Genomic DNA, 24,876 nt, shown 5'->3' with positions numbered 1-24,876 from the left:
ATGGTGTGCTTGGTTTTAACGTAACTTTATTCTTTCATGACTTATTTACAAGTTTCTGACCACTTATAAAATGTGTTCAATGTGCTGCCCATTGTGTTGGATTGTCAATGCAACCCTCTTCTCCCACTCTTCACACACTGATAGCAACACCGCAGGAGAAATGCTAGCACAGGCTTCTAGTATCCGTAGTTTCAGGTGCTGCACATCTCGTATCTTCACAGCATAGACAATTGCCTTCAGATGACCCCAAAGATAAAAGTCTAAGGGGGTCAGATCGGGAGACCTTGGGGGCCATTCAACTGACCCACGACGACCAATCCACTTTCCAGGAAACTGTTCATCTAGGAATGCTCGGACCTGACACCCATAATGTGGTGGTGCACCATCTTGCTGGAAAAACTCAGGGAACGTGCCAGCTTCAGTGCATAAAGAGGGAAACACATCATCATGTAGCAATTTCGCATATCCAGTGGCCTTGAGGTTTCCATTGATGAAGAATGGCCCCACTATCTTTGTACCCCATATACCACACCATACCATCAATTTTTTTGTTCCAACAGTCTTGGAGGGATCTATCCAATGTGGGTTAGTGTCAGACCAATAGTGGTGGTTTTGTTTGTTAACTTCACCATTCACATAAAAGTTTGCCTCATCACTGAACAAAATCTTCTGCGTAAACTGAGGGTCCTGTTCCAATTTTTGTTTTGCCCATTCTGCAAATTCAGTGCGCCGATCTGGGTCATCCTCGTTGAGATGCTGCAGTAGCTGGAGTTTGTAAGGGTGCCATTTGTGAGTAGCTAATATCCGCCGAAGGGATGTTCGACTAATGCCACTCTCCAGTGACATGCGGCGAGTGCTACGCTGTGGGCTCTTGCTGAATGAAGCTAGGACAGCCACTGATGTTTCTTCATTAGAGACAGATTTCATGCATCCACATTTTGGCAAATCCAACACTGAACCAGTTTCACGAAACTTAGCAAGCAGTTTGCTAACTGTAGCATGGGAGATGGGTGGTCTCGTAGGGTGTCTTGCATTGAAATCTGCTGCAATGACCCGGTTACTGCGTTCACCAGACATCAACACAATTTCTATCAGCTCCTCACGTGTTAACCTCGGCGACATGTCAATGGCTGTAAACAAAGAGAAACTTGTAAATAACTCATGAAAGAATAAAGTTACGTTAAAACCAAACACACCATTGTTTTTCGTGTGAAATTCCCATTAAGTTTGATGTGTCACATGACCCTTTTCCTATTGAAAAAACAAAAGTTGGATTCAAAATGGCCGACTTCAAAATGGCCGCCATGGTCACCACCCATCTTGAAAAGTTTCCCCCCTCACATATACTAATGTGCCACAAACAGGAAGTTAATATCACCAACCATTCCCATTTTATTAAGGTGTATCCATATAAATGGCCCACCCTGTACAGTTGTGTGCATGAGGCCTTAGAAGACCAGGGAAAACTTCCTGGAAACCTCAGCAAATAGAATAGCTGTTATCAAAGATGTTGGTGGCCAAGCTGAGAAAGTCTATTCCATTGTGCTCACTGAAATTAATGGCCGATTACTAGGCTTTTCATTCTGAATTTCAGAAGCAGCTTGTCAGATATCCTGATCACTTTACTCAATGTCCTTTTCGGATAATTCCGTTCCTCCGTCTCACTTCTAGGCCCCATGGTCCAAAACCTTTTTTATTGACCAGTACTTGCAGCTATTATATCTGTAGGCTGGATATATTAAGGAGGAAAAAAAAATATCACACAACCGCTTTGCTTTTCTTGTAAACTGTAGTTTGTGGTATGGCTACAGTGGCGGAGAAGAGCGAGTGCACACTTATTACTGTAGGTGAAGTTCCCATTCAGTGCTTGGATTTAACAGAGTTGTCCCAAGAAGACAACTCCTACTTCTCTGGAATCCCCAGGGTTCAACTGCTACTGCCGGGGACACTTCTGCTCACCATACGGAAATGTAATAGCACAAGCCAGTAATTCAGATGAAGGACCCAATTCATAGGACAGATCAGGCCCACAGGAAGCAATGCTACTCTTTCTTAGGACCTTTACATGGACAGATCTGCCCAGTGACAAGTGCCAATTCAGCAGAGAAGCTGTACATGGGACTATCGGGAATGAGCATTGTCCTTTCTCCATCTTTAGACCGTGTTAAAAGGTCTAAGTATGAATATCGGTCTAATAAATGTGAGATGATACAGTCAGGTTGGGGTGGACCTTGGCAGAAGAGTGCTCGTTAGGCCTCTTTCACACTACCGTATGGCTATTTCAGTGTTTTGTGGTCCGTTTTTCACTGATCCGTTGTTCCGTTTTTTTGTTTCCGTTGTGTTTCCGTTCTTCCGTATGGCATATACAGTTTACAGTAATTACATAGAAAAAATTGGGCTGGGCATAACATTTTCAATAGATGGTTCCGCAAAAACGGAATAGATACAAAAGACATACGGATGCATTTCCGTATGTGTTCAGTTTTTTTTTTTAGGAACCCATTGACTTGAGTGGAGCCACGGAACGTTATTTGCTGGCAATAATAGGACATGTTCTATCTTTCAATGGAATGAAAAAAGGAAATACGGAAACGGAATGCATACGGAGTACATTCCATTTTTTTTGCGAAACCATTGAAATTAATGGTTCCGTATACGGAAAACAAAAAACGCCCCGCAAAACGGAAAAAGAAAACGGTAGTGTGAAAGAGGCCTTAACCAGTGTGTTGGCCCCTCTCTCTCTTTAATTTGCTGAGAGTTCATCACAAAGCATTTCTCTACAGCTAACATTAGCGCAATCCAGTAGTGCGGGGCCCTATGCACTGGTACAGGATACATATATATGCAGCTACTCCCTTGTATTAGTCAGAATATGGAGCAACCTATATTAACAGAACAGAGATAACCTAATGGCTGGCTTACACATTTCCCTTGCCAAAGTTTAATTAAGTTGGCCAGCCAACTACGTGCCATGTGAGGCGATTGGTGGCTGAGAGGGAAATCCCAACAAAGAATGTGTTAGTTATGCTTCACCATATCTGGAGACGCAGCTTGTGTTGTTGCCATAAGGAAGAGGAACAGTTGTGGATACCAGTGATTAAAATTGGTTTTGACAAACTTCACATGTCTTGGCCAACCACAGGTCTTATGACCCAATCCAATAGTATCTCACGCTATACACCGTTCCGACCCACCACACCGGCAGCCAGTCTGTATCACCCACCTTTCCACAAATACATGGACTCTCCCCATTTATGAAGCTTGCTTGGCCGACAGCTCTCTCACATACACACCATGTTTCACCATACACACCAACTGTTTAGACCTGCACCAGACTTGCACCAGACTTATCAAATGGCTCAGGCTGCATGATAAATGAGACACATATGCAAACTGTTGTAATTCCTACACCGTTCACCTGATTTGGATGTAAATACCCTCAAATTAAAGCTGACAGTCTGCAGTTAAGGCCTCATGCACACGACCATATTTTTTTGCGGTCCGCAAAACGGGGTTCCGTTTTCCCGTGATCCGTGACCGTTTTTTCGTCCGTGGGTCTTCCTTGATTTTTGGAGGATCCACGGACATGGAAAAAAAAAGTCGTTTTGGTGTCCGCCTGGCCGTGCGGAGCCAAACGGATCCGTCCTGAATTACAATGCAAGTCAATGGGGACGGATCCGTTTGACGTTGACACAATATAGTGCCATTTCAAACGGATCCGTCCCCATTGACTTTCAATGTAAAGTCTGGAGTCCCTTTTATACCATCGGATCGGAGTTTTCTCCAATCCGATGGTATATTTTAACTTGAAGCGTCCCCATCACCATGGGAACACCTCTATGTTAGAATATACTGTCCGATATGAGTTAGATCGTGAAACCTCATTTCCGACAGTATACTCTAACACAGAGGCGCCCCCTGCTGCCTAGCAGCATCCGATCTCTTACAGGGGGCCGTGATCAGCACAATTAACCCCTCAGGTGCCGCACCTGAAGGGGTTAATTGTACTATCATATCCCCCTGTAAGAGATCAGGGCTGCCAGGCAGCAGGGGGCAGACCCCCCCCCACCCCTCCCCAGTTTGAATATCATTGGTGGCCAGTGCGGCGCCCCCCCCCCCTTCCATTGTAATAATTCGTTGGTGGCACAGTGTGCGCCCCCCCCTTCCTCCCTCTATTGTAATAAATCGTTGGTGGCACAGTGTGCGCCCCCCCCCCCCTCTATAGCATTAACAACATTGGTGGCCAGTGTGCGGCCTCCCATCTCCCCCCCGATCATTGGTGGCAGTGGGTTACTAGCAATAGTACAATAGTAAAAGATTCATACTTACCTGGGAGCTGCGATGTTCGTGTCAGGCCGGGAGCTCCTCCTACTGGTAAGTGACGGTTCATTTAGCAATGCGCCGCACAGACCTGTCACTTACCAGTAGGTGGAGCTCCCGGCCGGACACGAACATCGCAGCAGCAGGTAAGTATGAATCTTCTACTATTGTACTATTGCTAAGTAACCATGGCAACCAGGACTGTAGTAGCGTCCTGGTTGCCATGGTTACCGATCGGAGCCCCAGCGATTAAATTGGGACTCCGATCGGAACTCCGCTGCCACCAATGATGGGGGAAGGGGGGGGGGGGAGATGGGAGGCCGCACACTGGCCACCAATGTTGTTAATGCTATAGAGGGAGGGGGGGCCGATGGGGGGCGCACACTGTGCCACCAACGAATTATTACAATAGAGGGAGGGAGGGGGGGGGGGGCGCACACTGTTGGCCACCAACCTATTATTACAATAGAGGGGGGGGGGGGGGGGCCCGCACTGGCCACCAATGATATTCAAACTGGGGAGGGGGGGAGGGTCTGTCCCCTGCTGCCTGGCAGCCCTGATCTCTTACAGGGGGCCGTGATCAGCACAATTAACCCCTTCAGGTGCCGCACCTGAAGGGGTTAATTGTGCTGATCACGGCCCCCTGTAAGAGATCGGGTGCTGCCAGGCAGCAGGGGGCAGTCTTGTACACAGTTTGTAGTGTATTCTAACTAGAAGCGTCCCCATCACCATGGGAACGCTTCTGTGTTAGAATATACTGTCGGTTCTGAGTTTTCACGAAGTGAAAACTCAGCTTTGAAAAAGCTTTTATGCAGACGGATCTTCGGATCCGTCTGTATAAAAACTAACCTACGGCCACGGATCACGGACACGGATGCCAATCTTGTGTGCATCCGTGTTCTTTCACGGACCCATTGACTTGAATGGGTCCGTGAACCGTTGGCCGTGAAAAAAATAGGACAGGTCATATTTTTTTCACGGCCAGGAAACACGGATCACGGATGCGGCTGCAAAACGGTGCATTTTCCGATTTTTCCACGGACCCATTGAAAGTCAATGGGTCCGCGAAAAAAAACGGAAAACGGCACAACGGCCACGGGTGCACACAACGGTCGTGTGCATGAGGCCTAAAGCACATCTTGTTCGTTTCATTTCAAATCCATTGTGGTGGTGTATAGAGCCAAAAATGTTAGAATTGTGTCGATGTCCCAATATTTATGGACCTGACTGTATAACAACCACTAGACAAGACAACAACCACCTATACATAAACACCACCAAACATATGCAAGGGTAGTGAAGGGAAGGCGAACAACGCGAACAGAGGGGAGACATCATGGTGACCTTGATGCTCCACAAGGTGGCCTTCAAGCCCTGGGCAGATGGTAGAGGCCGGGCAGGAGCACAGCTCCATCACAAAGCAAGGCTGGAGGAAAACTGACCCCAGCCAACAGGCGACAGGCAATATAAAACTCGTGGCCACACCCAGGACACATCTAAATCCCCACCAGCTAGATAATTAACCCCTCCGGCACCAGACAGGGAAGGCCCCAGGAGAAAGGAGGAGGCACGTACATGCTGCAACCACAATACGTTGCCACTGGCTACAGCATGCACGGCAACCGTGTCACGGCGCACACCAAAGGCCGTGACACTGGGGGGGAACGGAGCTGATGGCACAGGAGGATAGTGGAGCTGATGGAACGGGGGGGGGGGGAACTGATGCACTAGGGCTGATCGCACAGGGGGGAACAAAGGGTGTTGGGGACTGATGGCAGGGAATCTGATGAGTTTTTATAAAGGTAAACAGTCTATTAATTCATTTTTTCTTATAAGGTTACTCGCTTAATCGTAAAAATTAAATCATTAGAATACTCGATTTCTAAAATAATAATTTACTGCAGCCCTTGATCCTGCCAACATGTAACATAGCACATAAGGGCCGAAAAAAAGACATTTGTCCATCCAGTTCGGCCTGTTATCCTACAAGTTGATCCAGAGGAAGGCAAAAAAAAACTGTGAGGTAGAAGCCAATTTTCCTCACTTTAGGGGAATAGAAAATTCCTTCCCGACTCCAATCAGGCAATCAGAATAACTCCCTGGATCAACGACCCCTCTCTAGTAGCTATAGCCTGTAATATTATTATGCTCCAGAAATACATCCAGGCACCTCTTGAATTCCTTTATTGTACTCACCATCGCCACCTCCTCAGGCAGAGAGTTCCATAGTCTCACTGCTCTTACTGTAAAGAATCCTTTTCTATGTTTGTGTACAACCCTTCTTTCCTCCAGACGCAGAGGATGTCCCCTCGTCACAGTCACAGTCCTGGGGATAAATAGATGATGGGAGAGATCTCTGTACTGATCCCTGATATATTTATACATAGTCATTAGATCTCCCCTCAGTCGTCTTTTTTCTAAAGTGAATAACCCTAATTTTGATAATCTTTCAGGGTACTGTAGTTGCCCCATTCCAGTTATTACTTTAGTTGCCCTCCTCTGGACCCTCTCCAGCTCTGCTATGTCTGCCTTCTTTACAGGAGCCCAGAACTGTACACAGTACTCCATGTGTGGTCTAACTAGCGATTTGAAAAGTGGTAGGACTATGTTCTTACAACAGGCATCTATGCCCCTTATGATGCAACCCATTATCTTATTGGCCTTGGCAGCAGCTGCCTAACACTGGTTTTTGCAGCTTAGTTTGATGTTTATTAAAATTCCTAGATCCTTTTCCATGTCAGTGTTACCGAGTGTTTTACCATTTAGTATGTACGGGTGACTTGCATTATTCCTTCCCATGTGCAGAACTTTACATTTGTCAGTGTTAAACCTCATCTGCCACTTATCTGCCCAAGCCTGCAATCTATCCAGATCCCTCTGTAGTAGTATACTGTCCTCATCAGTGTAAATTACTTTACACAGTTTAGTGTCATCTGCGAAAATTGATACTTTACTATGCAAGCCTTCTACAAGATCATTAATAAATATATTGAAGAGAATAGGGCCCAATACTGACCCCTGAGGTACTCCACTAGTGACAGTGACCCAATCTGAGTGTGTACCGTTAATAACCACCCTCTGTTTTCTATCATTGAGCCAGTTACTTACCCACATACAGACGTTTTCTCCCAGTCCGAGCATTCTCATTTTATATACTAACCTTTTATGTGGTACAGTGTCAAATGCTTTGGAGAAGTCCAGATATACGACATCCATTGATTCGCCGCTGTCAAGTCTAGAACTTACCTCCTCATAGAAACTGATTAAATTAGTTTGCCATGACCTATCCCTCACGAAGCCATGCTGATATGGCATTATTTGCTTATTTCCGTTGAGATGCTCTAAGATAGCATCTCTTAGAAAACCTTCAAACAGTTTACCCACAGCAGATGTTAAACTTACCGGCCTATAGTTTCCAGGCTCTGTTTTTGGACCCTTTTTGAATATTGGCACCACATTTGCCATGCGCCAATCCTGTGGGACATTCCCTGTCAGTATAGAGTCCGCAAATATGAGAAATAAGGGTCTGGCTATGACATTACTTAATTCCCTTAGGATACGGGGGTGTATGCCATCCGGTCCTGGCGATTTGTCTATTTTAATCTTTTTAAGTCGCTGTTGTACTTCTTCCTGGGTCAGACAGGACACTTTTAATGGGGAATTTATTTTTACATTGTGCATGTCATCTGACAGTTTATTTTCCTCAGTGAATACATTGGAAAAAAAAATATTTAACAGCTTTGCTTTCTCCTCGTCGCTCTCTGCGACTCCCCCCTCATTACTCTTTAAAGGGCAGACACCTTCAGATTTATACTTTTTAACATTTATATAATTGAAGAACATTTTAGGGTTAGTTTTACTCTCTTTGGCAATTAATCTCTCGGTCTCTAGTTTGGCCGCTTTTATTTGTTTTTTTACATGTTCTATTTTTTTCCTTATAGTTTTTCAGTGCTACCCTCCTGTTTTAGTGATTTGTATGCTTTCTTTTTGTCATTTATTGCTTTCTTTACAGTTCTGTTTATCCACATTGGTTTCTTTTTGTTCCTTAACCTTTTACTCCCATACGGTATGTACCTCTCACAATGAGATTTTAGGATGCTTTTAAAGATATCCCATTTTGTGGCTGTATTTTTTTTTTTGAGGACTTTGTCCCAGTTAGTTAGGACTATGGCCTCTCTTAGTTGGCTAAATTTAGCTTTTTTGAAGTTTGGTATTTTTGTTCCTCCCTGTAGAAACACTCTTTTGAATGATAATTGGAAGGTTATTACTTTATGGTCACTATTTCCCAGGTGTCCCCCAACCTGCATGTCTGTTGTTCTGTCAGGCCTATTGGTTAATACTAAGTCCAGTATGGCCGTCCCTCTAGTCGGGTCCTGAACCAGTTGGGAGAGGTAATTGTCTTTGGTTATTTTCAAGAATCTGTTTCCTTTATGAGATATACAAGTTTCAGATTCCCAGTCTATATCTGGGTAGTGAGGATATAAGCAGAGCCAGGGAAGTGCTGTGGACCACAAACTGTGGGCAGTCCCAGTGTCTGTCCTGTTTATGGCCCCTCTGCTCTGTGTTCTTATCACAGACATGATATTACAGCCAGAACAGTAGTTCAGGAGCTTTAACCCCTTGTGAGCTGTCAGTATGGCTGAGGTCAGTGATATCAGCAGCAGTCACTGGTCTCACCATCTATAAATGTGTGCTCTCTCCTTCCTGCACTCTGTATATGGTGATATGTGACCCCCACCACTGCATATAGAGATCCATGACCCCCTGTACACAATGATCCGTGCTAACAGTAGCCCACAAGTGCCGTCGGAAGTCCGCTCTGGCCCCATTCACTTTAATGGGGACAGGTCGGAGATGCGGCCACAGCATGGCAAACATGCCGAGGGGGGGGGGTCGGACAAAAAACGCAGCGTGCTGGGCATCAGTGAATGTGGCCATAGCGGACTTACGGTGGCACTTGCGGGCTAGCGTTAGCACGGATTCCGCAGGGGAACAGCCTGCCAGACCTTGCTAACGCTAGACAGGGGGCTCCTCTCTATGTGAGCAGATCGATTTGTACAAATTTATTCATCAGAACAAGGATCTGTCCCCCCCCGCTCAACAGCCCCCCTCCTCTGGCAGTCCATGCACCTAAACAGAAATCTATCACAGCTCAGAGCTGCCGTGGCTTTCTGGCTTAATTTGAGTCAGAAAACTGGCGAAAATAAACATTAATTTGTTGGGGCGACTGGTCACGACCCCTTTTTTTTATTTTAAAGGCACAGTTGAAAATTTGCAAACACATAGTTTGCAACTTTTTAATACCACTTTTCAGAAACAGGGGAAATGATAAATCTCCCCCTATATTCATGGCTTAAATCCAATGGTGCAACTAGAAATGACTAGGCCGTACAGCAAGTTTATGAATAGGGCACCCTCCCTCCTGAACACCTAAGGCCAGCCCTGCTTCCTATTGCTATGTCTGTACAGCAGTTATTCACTGATGATTAAGTTATTGATATTAGCTGAGGGGCTCTTGTCTCTATGTCAACACAGGTGGGCAGGGATGTCATGTGACTGCTCCTCTGAACATGCTTGCTGCAATGCATGCTGGGATTTTTACTTTCACTTTACAGCTGCTCCTCCCACACAGCTGGTCAGAGGAGCTCTTCCAGGGAGGTGCATCATGGTGAACAGGTTAGAAAAATGATAGATAGCCAGTGCATGTCACATGATAGAAATTAGGGATCGACCGATTATCGGTTTTACCGATATTATTGGCAGATATTCAGGATTTTGAACGTTATCGGCATCTATTTTGCCGATATACCGATAACGTATGGGGAACAAGGATCACGCTGCTGACAGCGCTCTCCGCGTTCCCTCCGCAGCACAGGGGAGAAGGAAGCAGCATCTCCCTCCCCCTGTGCTGCTGCTGTCGCTGCCACCAATGAGAGGAGGGAGGACAAGAGAAGGGGAGGGGCTGTGGCCACTGCGTCACCAATGAAGATAACTCTCTCATTAATTCCTATACAGGAAGCGGGAGCTGGCTGCAGAATCACATAGCCGGCTCCCGACCTCTATGAAAAGTAGCTGCGATCTGCGGTAGTTAACCCCTCAGGTGCTGCACCTGAGGGGTTAACTGCCGCAGATCGCAGCTACCGCTCATAGAGGTAGGGAGCGGGCTATGTAATTCTGCAGCCAGCTCCCGCCTCCTGTATATGAATTAATGAGAGAGTTATCTTCATTGGTGGCGCAGTGCGCCCCCTCTCCCCCCAACCCCAGTATTAAAGACATTGGTGGCGCAGTGCGCCCCCCCCACCCAAGCCCCCCCAATATTAATCATTGGTGGTAGTGGCCACAGGGTCCCCTCTCCCCTCCTAATCAGTGGCAGTTCCGGTCGGAGCCCCAGCAGTGTAAGCCTGGGGCTCAGATCGGTTACCATGACAGCCAGCTCCCTTGCTGATGTGTACACTATGCACAGGGCAGAAGGGAGAGTGTGAAGTCCTATTCACCCTGAAAGAGATCTATCAGGGTGAATAGGACAAGGGTTCTAGTCCCTAAGGGGGCTAAAAGTTAGTAAAAAAAAAATAAACAAAAAAAATATATATTAAGTATAAATAAAAAAGAAAGATTTACAAAAAAAAAAAATAAGACGTTAACAATAAACATTCATTTTCAGAAGATTTGTGTAGGATTATTTATTTTTTCAAAAATGAAAATTCACAGAATATCGATATAAATTATCGACTATCGGCCTGAAAGTTCACAGAATATCGGTATCGGCTCTAAAAAAAGAAATCAATATCGGTCGATCCCTAAGGCTGAGTTCACACGGTTCACATGGTTATAAGGGAAAATAATAGCATTCTTAATACAGAATGCATAGTACAATAGCGCTGGAAGGGTTAAAAAAATAAAATAAAAAATAATTTAACTCACCTTAATCCACTTGCTCGCGCAGCCGGCAACTCTTCTGTCTTCTTCTTTGCTGTGTACAGGAAAAGGACCTGTGGTGACGTCACTCCGGTCATCACATGGTCCATCACATGATCCATCACCATGGTAAAAGATCATGTGATGGACCATGTGATGACCGGAGTGACGTCACCACAGGTCCTTTTCCTGTACACAGCAAAGAAGAAGACAGAAGAGATGCCGGCTGCGCGAGCAAGTGGATTAAGGGGAGTTAAATTATTTTTTATTTTATTTTTAACCCCTCCAGTGCTATTGTACTATGCATTCTGTATTAAGAATGCTATTATTTTCCCTTATAACCATGTTATAAGGGAAAATAATACAATCTACACAACCCCGATCCCAAACCCGAACTTCTGTGAAGAAGTTCGGGTACCAAACATGCTGATTTTTCTCACGCGCGTGCAAAACGCATTACAATGTTTTGCACTCGCGCAGAAAAATCGTGCATGTTCCCGCAACGCACCCGCACTTTTTCCCGCAATGCCCGTGTGAACCCAGCCGAAGGGTCTATTCACACATCCATGTGTGTTTTGCGGATCCACAAAACACGGACAGCAGCAATGTGCGTTCCGCAATTTGCGGACCGCACATTGCCGGCACTAAGAGAATATGCCTATTCTTGTCCGCTATTGCGGACAAGAATAGGACATGTTCTATTTTTTTTTCAGGATCGGAATTGCGGACCCGGAAGTGCGGGTCCGCAATTCCGGATCGGGGCCCCACGTCGTGCGGCCCCATAGAAATGTATGGGTCCGCAATTCCGTTCCGCAAAATGCGGAATGGAATTGCGGATGTGTGAATGGAGCCTAATAGAAATACTTCATGGTTTTGGCTATTGTCTAGGGCACTCTGGATTTTTGATACTTAGGGTGGCCAAGTTTTTTTGAATCAGATCATTTTTATTAAAGGTTATACATACAGCCAATTATTCATATTAACCATACATTATATGACAATAGGATATCAATACATTTAAATCAATCATACTTTATCCAAATCAGCACGTCAATAACACTGCATCAAATAAACCTTTATTAAATCTCCCAGTCCCCCCCAACTCCCCCTCTCCGTGTGGTCATCTCCCTTAGGCCTCTTTCATACTACCATTTTTTTTTCCCGTTTTGCGGGCCGTTTTTTGCGTTCCGTATACGGAACCATTCATTTCAACATTTCTTAAAAAAAAAAACTGAATGTACTCCGTATGCATTCCGTTTCTGTATTTCCGTTCCGTTGAAAGATAGAACATGTCCTATTATTGCCCGCAAATCACGTTCCGTGGCTCCATTCAAGTCAATGGGTCCGCAAAAAAAAAACTGAACACATACGGAAATGCATCCGTATGTCTTCCGTATCCGTTCCGTTTTTTCGGAACCATCTATTGAAATGTAATTACTGTATACTGTATATGCCATATGGAAAAATGGAACGGAAAAACGGAAACTCAACGGAAACCCAAAAAACTGAACAATGGATCCGTGAAAAACGGACCGCAAAACACTGAAATAGCCATATGGTAGGGTGAAAGGCTTTAATATGGACAAAAATTCTCCAATTCTCTTACATCTTAACTTCCAAATCCCCTTAGGACCATTCCATTCCAAATATAACCCCTTTAGGCCCCATTCACACGTCAGTGGTGTGTTGCGGACCCGTAAATTGCGGATCCGCAACACACCCGCCCGGCACCCCTATAGAAATGCCTATTCTTGTCCACAAGCTGCGGACAAGAATAGGACATGTTCTATCTTTTGCGGAGCTGCGGACCTGAAGATCGGGGCCGCGCTCCGCAAATGCGGATGCTGACAGCACACTGTGTGCTGTCCGCATCCATTCCGTCCCCATAGAAAATGAATGGGTCCGCACCCGTTCCGCAAAATTGCGGAACGGATGCGGACCCATTTGCGGACGTGTGAATGGAGCCTTAAAGTTGGCTATTCACATCATATAAATGGCAGAATGCTCTCTCTCTCTCCATGTATAAACATAATATTTGTTAGTTGTAATATTAAAGAAACACTCCTACTAAAATTTTTATTCTCTTGCCCATTAGAAAGGTAGATTATGTAAATTATAATGAAGGCAATGAGTTAACCCCTCCCTTCCGGTCTTTAGCTGTGTCATATAAGACTCGCATAGCAATGAATAGAGAAACTGACTTCCTGTGCACATATAAAATGCTGTCTCAGAGTGTTGGTCACATGACACAGCTGAGGACCAGAAGGGAGGGGATAACTCACAAATACAGTCACTAGTTAATATATCACTTTCACTGTAATTTACATTATGCATCTTGCTAATAGGTATGAGAATAAAAAAAAGTTGCGAGAGTGCTTCTTTAATACTGAACTCACAATAGTTCTACAAAGGCATAAATCAAATAACTGCCTTTGGCTGTGCGGGCATGCTGGGAGGTGTCGTTTTTCAACAGCTGGAGGCACACTGGTTTGGGATCACTATTATATGCCTATTTTCCCCCACACACCTTTTTATTATTATTCACTTTATGTCTGTTTTAAAATGAAATGGAGGGAAATTAACTGAATTTCTCCTCCATTTCATGCACCACCATACCCACCTGGCCTCCTGCAATCCTTCCCATGCAGATGCTCCAGAGTACTGGGAGGAAGTGGCTTTAAAGGGAGTCTTTCACCGAATATGACCATTACAGACCACTTAGATCAGGTTCTCCATTACTTTCCCCCAGATTACTATGGTACCTTTCATATTGCAGTCCATCGCCGATTTGCTCCAAAAAATACTTTTATACCATATGGTAATTAGGTTCTGAAGGTGCCCAGGGGCGCTTTGCTTACCAAACCCCTCCTCTTTCACCCCTCTGGCCCGCCCTTGTTTAATCTGATTACCTCCTCCTCTCTGTCTGAAATCCAGCGTCCTAGCCGCTCCACACATTCCCGGCACGTGCGCACTGCATTGCCCATTATGGGCAGAGGAACAGGGACTTTCAATGCGCATGCGCCAGCCTGCGCAACCCGATCCAGCCGGCGGAGGCACGGGATTTCAGACGGAGAGGAGGAGGTAATCAGATTAAACAAGGGCGGACCAGAGGGGTGAAAGAGGAGGGGTTTGATAAGCAAAGCGCGGAGGGGCCTGGGCACCGGCCGCATGAACACCGCCCATGGGCACTTTCAGAACCTAATTACCATATGGTATAAAAGTGTTTTTTGGAGCAAATCGGCGATGGACTGCAATATGAAAGGTACCATAGTAATCTGGGGAAAGTAATGGAGAACCTGATCTGAGTGGTCTGTAAAGGTCATATTCGGTGAAAGACTCCCTTTAACTTCCTCCCAGTGCTAGGCAACAGCATGGGACTAGAAACACTGCCGCACAGAAGTCCCGCCTCCAAGCCGATCAGCTGGGACACACTGCCGTCCCCACGCTGATCGGCTGGGAGCAGCGCCACCACCCGAAGAGAAGATAAGGTCACGCCACCGCAGATCTGGGCCATGAGGTATCGGCGACATTTGCATCAGTACAAGTACTCGTGCAAATGTCCGGTATCGGCCCCAATACCGATACTGGTATCGGGACATTCCTAATGTCTTGTATTGGAAAAATAATTCTTCGTAGGGTGAGATTGAAAAAAATATTAAAAAATTTCACCAATGTTTTTTGGGTTTTAATATTTTGGTCTTCACTGTGCGCTAAAAATGACATGACATCCTTATTCTGTGGGTCAATACAACTACAACGATACCAATATTGCAAATTTTTTATTTCGTTTTACTACTTTAAAAAAATAAGAACCTTTGAAAAAATAAAAATTTTCTTTGCATCGTCATTTTCTGACAGAACTCTCTTTCAATTTCAGTCTATAGAGCTGTATGACGGATTTTGTTTGCAAAATAAACTTTAGTTTTTAAATCGGTAACATTTTTGGGGTATGTATGATATGATTTTTTGATCACTGTGATCAAATTTTTGTCGGGAAAGTGACCAATAAATTGTGTATTGGTGAATTGTGTGCTTCTGTGGTGAATGCCTGCATTTTACCGTGTTTACCACACAGGATAATATTTAGAATGTTCAGACATTTTTGGATGTGGCGATACCGGTTATGTTTGTTTATTTTTATATGTAAATTTGGGAAAGTGGGCAATTTAAATTTTTTTATATTTTTAAATATATATATATTTTTTTTACTTTTTACATAAAAATGACACATCACCGTTGAAGCCAGTCATTGACTACAGCGGATCAGGTGAACATGCCCATTCCAGGGAGGAAGTAAACAAGATGTGGACCGGAAATTGGACACATGGTAGCCAATACACATAGATTTGTTATAACAATTAAGGGCATCAGTGTTCCAGTTATTACATGCATAATGCATTACATATTTACAATAGGTCAGGAATAGGTGACATTTTATTCCAATAAATATGGTTTAAAGAGGTTGTCCAAGTTATATTTATTGATGACCTATCCTCAGGATAGGTCATCAATATCAGATCACCCGGCACCCCCGCCGATCAACTGTTTGAAGAGAAGGCGCGCGCCTCCTGTTCATTGTTTACCTGCGCGCCGTTGCATACAAGTGTATAGAAGCGATCCGTCCCATTGAAATGAATAGGACGGCTTGGGTGTAATTATACCTGCTTACTGCTGCAGATGCAACGGCGAGCAGGTAAACAATGAACAGGAGGAGGCGCTGGCACGGCGCGAGCCGGGTGTCAGACCCCAGCCGATCTGATATTGATGACCTAATCCTGAGGATAGGTCATCAATAAATATAACTTGGACAACCCCTTTAAGTTCCATCTAAGTAGCCTGTTTACTTACATGATAGTAAGAAAAAGCCTGATATTACCATCTTACTACAGGAAATGTATTACTAAATTATTGGCCATTTATGAAGGAGCCAGAGTGTGGTAAAATGCAGGAGTCGGAGTCAGAGCTTTGGCTTACCGACTTTACACCCCTGAGTCTGCTCTTCTACATGGAAATCCCCAGAAGAGGCGCAAGAAGAAAAATTACCTACGGGCTGTAATCTAGCCATGAAGCATTTTCAGTTTAGCTTTTACATTACACAATACAAAGCTTATTTCCGGTTACTGCTCTGTTTTTATGTCCTTGGATAGATAATGGATCTCTAGTTACTGTCCTGGATAGATATAGATTTAAAAGAGTATCCCAGGAATTAAATATTGATGACCTATTCACAGGCTAGGAAAAAAATAAAATAAAAAGTATTATCAACGGAGGTCTGCCCTCTGGGACCCCCGGATCACTAGAACAGAGTGCTGTATTCACCAGTTTGAATGGAACAGTAGACACATATGCATGCTGCCATTCCATTCAAAACTATGGGGCTGCTGGAGATAGCCAAGTACAAGTGTTTGGCTATCTCTGGTGGCCCCATAAAGTTGAATAAAGCGGCAGCACACATACATGTCAGCCATTCCATTCAAACAGGGGAATACGAGCCCCCGTTCTGATGATCAGACACTTATCCTCTATCCTGGGGACAACCCTCTTTTCCCTGTTTCCCAGGCGGTATCCCTATGCAGTGTGCATTACTATAATATCAGACTAGTATTTCCAGTGCACACCTAATTTTATACCGTATTGGGCCCATTTAAATACACATCGGACATACAATGTATAGCTAAAATCAATGTTTTTTTTTTTTTTATTAAAAAACAAAACAAAAAAAAAATGGATTTATTTTTATAAAAAATGCTTTTTGAGGAAAATATATTACCATACAAAGGTTCATCATGAAATAAAGATTCGTTTTTTTAATTATGTAGAATAAGGCTGTATATGTTAAAAATGTTATAACATGAACAGAGTTGAGAAAAAGACCTTAATCCTAACTTCTACAAACCTATGAATACAGAATCAACCTAATCAAACTAATATGAAAAGCTGTTATTCTAAAAATCTTCATCTACTTGCATATTATAAGTTATACCAGCAAGAATTAGTCTTTATGTAGAAAACTATGATTTAAATGAAGCCTTACTGACTAGTGATTTAAATCAAATCCACCCTGGCTAAAATGATGATAAAATTCTAGTTTTCCCCCATCAATCTGCCCTCAATACTCCATAATGAGAAAGTGAAATCAGAATGTTTGAAATTGTTGCTAATTTATTAAAAAAGGAAAAACTAAAATCTTGTATTAACCTAAGTAGGGATCGACCGATATTGATTTTTTAGGGCCGATACCGATAATTTGTGAACTTTCAGGCCGATAGCCGATAATTTATACCGATATTCTGGGAATTTTCATTTTTGAAAAAAAAATAAAAATTTCCTACACAAATCTGCTGAAAATTAATATGTTTATTGTTAACGTGTATTTAATTTTTTTTGTAAATCTTTCTTTTTCATTTATACTTAATATTTTTGTGGGGTTTTTTTTTACTAACTTTTAGCCCCCTTAGGGACTAGAGCCTTTGTCCTATTCACCCTGATAGAGCTCTATCAGGGTGAATAGGAGCTCACACTGTCCCTGCTGCACTGTGCTTTGTGCACACAGCAGCATGGAGCTTACCATGGCAGCCAGGGCTTCAGTAGCGTCCTGGCTGCCATGGTAACCGATCAGAGCCCCAGGATTACACAGCTGGGGCTCCGATCGGAGGAGCAGGGGAGAGGGGATCCTGTGGCCACTGCCACCAACGTTTTTAATACTGGGGTGGGGGGCGCACTGCGCCACCAATGATTAATACTGGGGGGCGCAATGCGCCACCAATGAAGAGAAATCTCTCAATTCATATACAGGAGGCGGGAGCTGGCTGCAGAATCACATAGCCGGCTCCCGACCTCTATGAGCGGTACCCGCGATCCGCGGCACCTAAGGGGTTAACTACCGCAGATCGCAGCTACCGCTCATAGAGGTCGGGAGCCGGCTATGTGATTCTGCAGTCAGCTCCCGCCTCCTGTATATGAATTAATGAAAGACTTATCATCATTGGTGGCGCAGTGGCCACAGCCCCTCCCCTCGTCTTCTCTCTTCTCATTGGCGGCAGCAGCAGCACAGGGGGAGGGAGACACTGCTTCCTTCTCCCCTGTGCTGCTGAGGGAACACGGAGAGCGCTGACAGCAGCGTGTTCTGTGTTCCCCATATGTTATCGGTATATCGGCAAAATAGATGCCGATACCGATAACTGTCAAAATCCTGAATATCGGCCGATAATATCGGTATTTAGTTGAAGCACCTTTGGCAGCAATTACAGCCTCCAGTCTTCATTGGTATGATGCCAAAGAATGCACACCAAGATTTGGGGAGTTTCTGCCATTCTCTGTAGATCCTCTCAAGCTCTGTCAGGTTGGATAGGGACCGTTGGTGGACAGTCATTTTCAGGTCTTTTCAGAGAGGTTTTATTGGGTTCAAATCAGGACTCTAGGTGGCCACTCAAGGACATTTGCTGAGTTGTCCCTAAGACACTCCTGTGTTGTCTTGGCCGTGTGGTTAGGGTTATTGTCTTGTTGGAAGGTAAACCTTCAGACCAATGTGAGGTCCAAAGCACTCTGGATCAGGTTTTCATTTTATATCTGTATTTTTCTCCGTTCAGCTTTCCCTTAGGGCTCATGCACACGACCGTATGGCTTTTTCAGTGTTTTGCGGATCCGTTGTTCCGTTTTTTGTTTCTGTTGTGTTTACGTTTTCTTTCTGTTTTTCCATATGCCACATACAGTATACAGTAATTACATAGAAAAAATTGGGCTGGGCATAACATTTTCAATAGATGGTTTAGCAAAAACTGAATGGATACGGAAGACATACGGATGCATTTCCATATGTTTTCAGTTTTTTTTGCGGACCTATTGACTTGAATGGAGCCAAGCACCATGATTTGCGGACAAGAATAGGACATGTTCTATCTTTTCACGGTACGGAAATACTGAAACGGAATGCACACAGAGACACTTCAGTTTTTTTTGCTGAACCATTGAACTGAATGGTTCCGTATATGTACCGCATACTGAACTAAAAAAACGGCCAGTATACTGAACGCAAAATACTGTCGTGTACATGAGCCCTTTACCTTGACCAACCTCCCCGTCCCGGCTGCTGAAAAACACTCCCACAGCATAATGCTGCCACCACCATGCTTCACTGTAGGGATGGTACAGGGCAGCACCTGATTTCCTCTAGCCAGAGTAACCATTGGGTTCTTGGTCACGGTCATTTATCCGGCTGAAATAGACCTAAATTAGGTGTATTTCAGGCGCAGATTGTGGCTTAACTAACCGCTGCAGCGCAATCTGTGACTTCTCCCCGCTGACCCCAGGTCTATTTAAAAGTGGGCATGGGGTGGGCGGGGAAGGGCTGGCAGGCCTCTCTCATTTACCATTTTCTACGCCTGTTTCAGGCGTAGAAAAAGGTCTAAATGTAAGACAGCTCGGAATCTGTCTAATATTTAGAAGCGGTGCTGGATACGCCGAAGTTATGAAGAGGCCAGAGCTTCGGCGATCCACCGCCAGCGATAGGGCTTTATTAAGACCGGCGTCTAATACACTGGTCTTAATAAATGTGCGCTTATAGGGATAGAAGTATTGAGACACACCTCCTAATCATTGAATGCAGGTGGGTCATTCAGTCCAATTGCCACAGGTGTATAAAATCTAGCACCTACACTTGGATATAACTACATGCACACCAGTAAATTAAAAATAGTTTTAGAAGAGGAAATAAAAAAATATTTTTTATTAGACCTCAGCCTAGAGCCCCAATCAAACCCCCAATGTTAATCAGACCTCAGATCAGACCCCCCCCTTCAATGTTAACAAGACCCCCAATCAGACCTCAGCTCAGACCCCAATGTTAATGAGACCGCCAATCAGACCCCCATGCTAATCAGACCTCAGCTCAGACCTAGGGCTGCAGTAAACGATTATTTTAGAAATCGAGTATTCTCGATTAATCGTAAAAAATAATCAATAGTAATCTAATAAGAAAAAAAATGAATTAATAGACTGTTTTTCCTTTATAAAACTGTATTAAAGGGAACCTGTCATCAACTTTAATATGACCTCACTGAGGGCAGCATAGAATAGTGACAGAAATGCTGATTTCAGTGGTGTGTAACTAATGAGTAGAGATGAGCGAACTTCTGTTTTAAGTTCGGCGTCTAAAGTTCGGCTTCCGGTTAGCGGAGGATCCCGATATGGATTCCGAATTCCGTTGTGGTCCGTGGTAGCGGAATCAATAATGACCATTATTGATTCCGCTACCACAGACCACAACGGAATTCGGAATCCATATCGGGATCCTCCGCTAACCGGAAGCCGAACTTTAGACGCCGAACTTAAAACAGAAGTTCGCTCATCTCTACTAATGAGCTAAAAGTAAGTGGTTGCTGAGAACCAGCATCATAATCATTACAGCCCAGGCCTTGAAAAGAGTCAAATCTACCTGAGAAGAGTCATGGTTATTCCTAATCTCCTGCTCTCTCATCCATCTGCTGATGATTGGCAGTTCTCTCCTAGAGATATAGAGAGACAACTAGGTAGAAGACTGTCAGTCATCAGCAGGTGGGCAGGAATTCATGAATAACCACCATGACTCTTCTCAGGTGGCCGTGACTCTTCTCCAGGCCCAGTCTGCAATGATTGTGATGTTGGTTCTCGGCAACCACTTACTTTTAACTTATAAATGACAGACCGCTGAAATCAACTCACCTGTCTCTACTTTATTCTGCCGTTAGTATGGACAGCATAAAGGTGATGACAGGGTCCCTTTAATGAGCGCTTGCATAATGGAAGCGTTCATTAGTGTGCAACCCATAAGATGCACTGACATTTCCTTCTCCACTTTGGCGAAAAATACATATATCACACACACAATTTATATAGAAAAGTATTGGGACACACCTCTTAATCAGTGAATGTGTTTCATTCAGTCCAATTGCCACAGGTGTATAAAATCCAGCACTCGCTTAGCCATGCAGTCTGCCTTTACAAACAAGAAAGAGCTTATTAAATTGAAGCATGGTACTGTAACAGGATGCCACAAGTCATCTCATAAAATTTTTTCCCTCCAAGATAAAACATGATCAACTGTCAAAGCTGTTATTACAAAGTGGAAGAGTTTAGGAACCACAGCAACTCAGCCACAAAGTGGAGACCATGTAAAGTTACAGAACGGGGTCACGGAGTGCTGAGATGCATGGCACATAAGTCACCAACACTCTGCTGACTCAAAGTCCAAACCTTCTCCGGCGTTAAAGGGGATTTGTCACCATTTTTATGGTGTCATAACAAAGGGCAGAATAAACTAGTGACAGATCCTATTAGCAGAACGCTGGGTCACTTTCTTTGACTGACACAGCCATATTGCTAGAATGTTCTACTGAACAGCTCCAGCATAAGCCAATAACTCCTCATCGGCATATGCTGGAGCTATTAGGGCAGTATAAAACTGGTGAAGGATTTTGTTTAATATCAGTAGATAACTGAGTCGGGAGCTTCATGGCATGGATTTCCAGGGCTGAGAATCATCATGCAAGTCTTAACGCAAGCACAATGCCAAGCACTGAATAGAGTGGTGTAAAGCACGCCACCACTGGAATCTGGAGAAGTGGAAACGTGTTCCGTGGAATTCCGAATAACACTTCTCTATGAAGTTTGGCGAATTCCAGGAGAACGTTACCTGCCTGACTGAGTTGTGCCAGCTGTAACGTTTGGTAGAGGAGGGGTAATGCTATGGGGTTGGTTTTCAGGGGTTGGCCATGGCCCCTTAGTTCCAGTGAGGAGAAATCTTAAAGGGGTTCTGCACTTTGTTTTAACTGATGATCTATCCTCTGGATAGATCATCAGCATCTGATCGGCGGGGATCCAACAACCGGGACCCCCGCCGATCAGCTGTTTGAAAAGGCAGCGGCGCTCCAGGAGGGCCGCGGCCTTCTCACTGTTTACCGCTGGCCCAGTGACGTCATGACTAGTACCAACTAGCATGGGCAGGGCTAAGCTCTTTTCACTTGAATGGAGCTTAGCCCCGCCCACGCTAGTTGATACTAGTCGTGACGTCACTGGGCCTAGGTAAAACAGTGAGAAGGCCGCGGCGCTGCTGGAGTGCCGCTGCCTTCTCAAACAGCTGATCGGCGGGGGTCCCGGGTGTCGGACCCCCGCCAATCAGGGGCAACTTTGTACTTTGCTATCTAGTAAGTAATAAGGAGTCAGAGCTGAAGGATCGCCCAGAGATTACTTAAAAGGGTTGTGTCACCTCACACATTGGTGCCATATTTCTAGGATGTGCCACGCCAACAATGTCTGATAGATTCCAGAGGTGCGACCAACACCTACCTCTAAACCAGTGCCTCCAAAGTGAACGAGAGTGGACCTCCATTCACTTCTATTGGGAGTTCCTGACAATAAGCTTAACAGGTCAGGTCCAACTCTTGAAACCCCCTGCCATCAGCCGACATTACCAAGGGGGGGGAATAAAGAAATAAAGTATTGGCACTTATTGATTTGGATGGGACACTGGTGAAGGGTACAACAATGTAATACATGGCATGACAGAGTCTGTCAGTGGCAGCCATTCGTTCTTAGAAGGTCTCCGCTCTGATCAATAGAGAAGGGAACCCACTCCATGACATCCCTAGCTCAACCCTGATGAGGCATATAGACATGGATGAGACGACTAGTACTGAGCGAACTTCTGTTTAAGTTCAGCATAGGGTACTTTCACACTAGCGTTTTTGTCTTCCGGTATTGAGTTCCGTCACAGGGGCTCAATACCGGAAAAGAACTGATCAGTTTTATCCTAATGCATTCTGATTGGAGAGCAATCCGGTCAAGATGCATCAGGATGTCTTCAGTTCAGTCACTGTACGTTTTTTGGACGGAGAAAGTACCGCAGCATGCTGCAGTTTTGTCTCCGTCCAAAATACCTGAACACTTGCTGGAATGCCGGATTCGGCATTCATTTCCATTGAAATGTAATAGTGCCGCATCCGGCATTAAAATTGCCGCATTGACGGATCCGTTCTTCTGGTCCGCGCATGCGCAGACCTTTAAGTCTGTGAAAAAAAGAAATACTGGATTCGCTTGTGTCTGGATTGCCGGATCCGGGAAGGCAGTTCTGGCGACGGAACTGCCTGCCGGAATCCTCTGCCGCGAGTGTGAAAGTACCCATACAAGGTTCAGGTTATCTAAGAAAACAGTTATGGATTCTGCTACTACGGACCATAACTTATGGTCCGTGGTAGCAGAATCCATAACGGAATTCTTAGATAACCCGAAGCTTTTACGCCAAACTAGAGACGCTCCTTCGCTACCCTAGACCACCAGGCTTATCTTCACCTTCAGCAAACCTATTAATCCCTAGACCACCAGTAACCTTTAGTTGTCGGGTAACAAGTAGCACGGCGGTGTTGAAAATGCATCTTTGTGGTTACTGAATTATGGGGACAACATTTTGATATGTAGGGGGAGGGGGGAATCATTTCTTTGTGTGCTCTTTTCCAACATATCAGGACTTCTGATCATGGCTTGAGATCCAGACACAAATGTGAACTCTGTCACCCCGACCCCTGCCAAGGAGCAGATTTATAGGAACTCCAGCCCTGATCACAGATTACCACACACAATCCCTTCTCACAGCCGTGGAGAAGCTGCACTCAATGGCCAGTGAGCAGGCCTGAGCAGTGTTAGCCCCACTCAAATACACTAGACTGTGAGAGAAACGACGACCAGCCCTGGCACAGCTCCCTGCCCAAATAATCAGCCATTGCTGGCTTGTCAGTGCCAGTCACTGGGCGAGTCACGGCTGGATATCATGCCAGTGGGGCGGCAATGCGAAAACCGCAGCGGACAGCAGTGTGTGTTGCGGTGGTCGCTGCGGCTTACCTGTCCCCGTGCACACGGACCTCCTCCGCTCCTCTGTCACATAATAACATGGAAGTTTAGGAAACGACTCCCACACAAGCACCGCCCACTCTAAGCTATCAGTGACAGCGGGCGCAGCCAATAGCAGCCGCGCATACACACTTCCCTCAGTGCGGGGGCGGGGACACTGGGCAGCAACCAGCAGCCAATAGCGATGGCCGTACGCGGGCGGGAGAGGGTGTAGACAGCAGTGTTTCTCAGCGCTCGCTACCTCACAAGCCTGGAGACAGACCTCTTGTGTGTCCCGCCCCCGATAAACGGTGTACCTGCCATATTGTCACAGGGAGATTCAGTGTACTAAAGGGTCCGCTAAAACAGTGATGCCCCCTCAAAACCATACACATACCCCAAAATGAGGGCCATCAAGGGTGTATGTTCCCTCGAATTTTTTTTTCGAACTGAAAAAACCTGATGCGGATAGGGCTTGTTTTTGAAAATCCACCTATATAATTGAGCGGGTGTTTTTTCACAGTACGTTTTTTGTTTTCAATCTAAAATTGCTTTTTCAGCTAGTGGTTTTTGGTACAGAGCCACTCCAAAAAAAAGGCACGTACGGAGCGGTTTTTGACGCTTCCCATTATGGGAGATTCAGCGCACACTCTGCTCCAAGATCAGGCATGCTGCTGCTTTTCTTCCCTTGAATTGGAGGCTGTTTTGAGGCAGAAACGAACCAAAACTAGGTGTGAATTGGCCAGATGTGTTTTTTTTAGGATTCTTTTTTTTTTTTTTTAT

General features: G+C 44.8%; 1 protein-coding gene across 5 annotated transcripts in view; it reads right to left on the bottom strand.

Moving 5' to 3' along the window:
• HERC3 (HECT and RLD domain containing E3 ubiquitin protein ligase 3) overlaps nt 1-24,191 on the bottom strand; it is a 129,075-nt gene extending 104,884 nt beyond the window's left edge. For 4 of the 5 annotated variants that reach the window (XM_040418141.1, XM_040418144.1, XM_040418143.1 and 1 more), the window contains exon 1: nt 24,106-24,191. The gene's annotated coding sequence lies outside the window, so the exon portion shown is untranslated. Of the gene's footprint in view, nt 1-21,126; nt 21,209-24,105 lie in introns of those variants that run through there. The other variant, XM_040418142.1, reaches the window with a different exon arrangement.
• Between the last annotated feature and the right edge of the window lie 685 nt (nt 24,192-24,876).

Source organism: Bufo bufo, chromosome 2 (assembly GCF_905171765.1).
Source record: "Bufo bufo chromosome 2, aBufBuf1.1, whole genome shotgun sequence".
NCBI classification, from domain to species: Eukaryota; Metazoa; Chordata; class Amphibia; order Anura; family Bufonidae; genus Bufo; species Bufo bufo.
The sequence above is the reverse complement of the archived record's forward strand: the minus strand, read 5'-3'. Positions and strand labels throughout refer to the sequence as shown.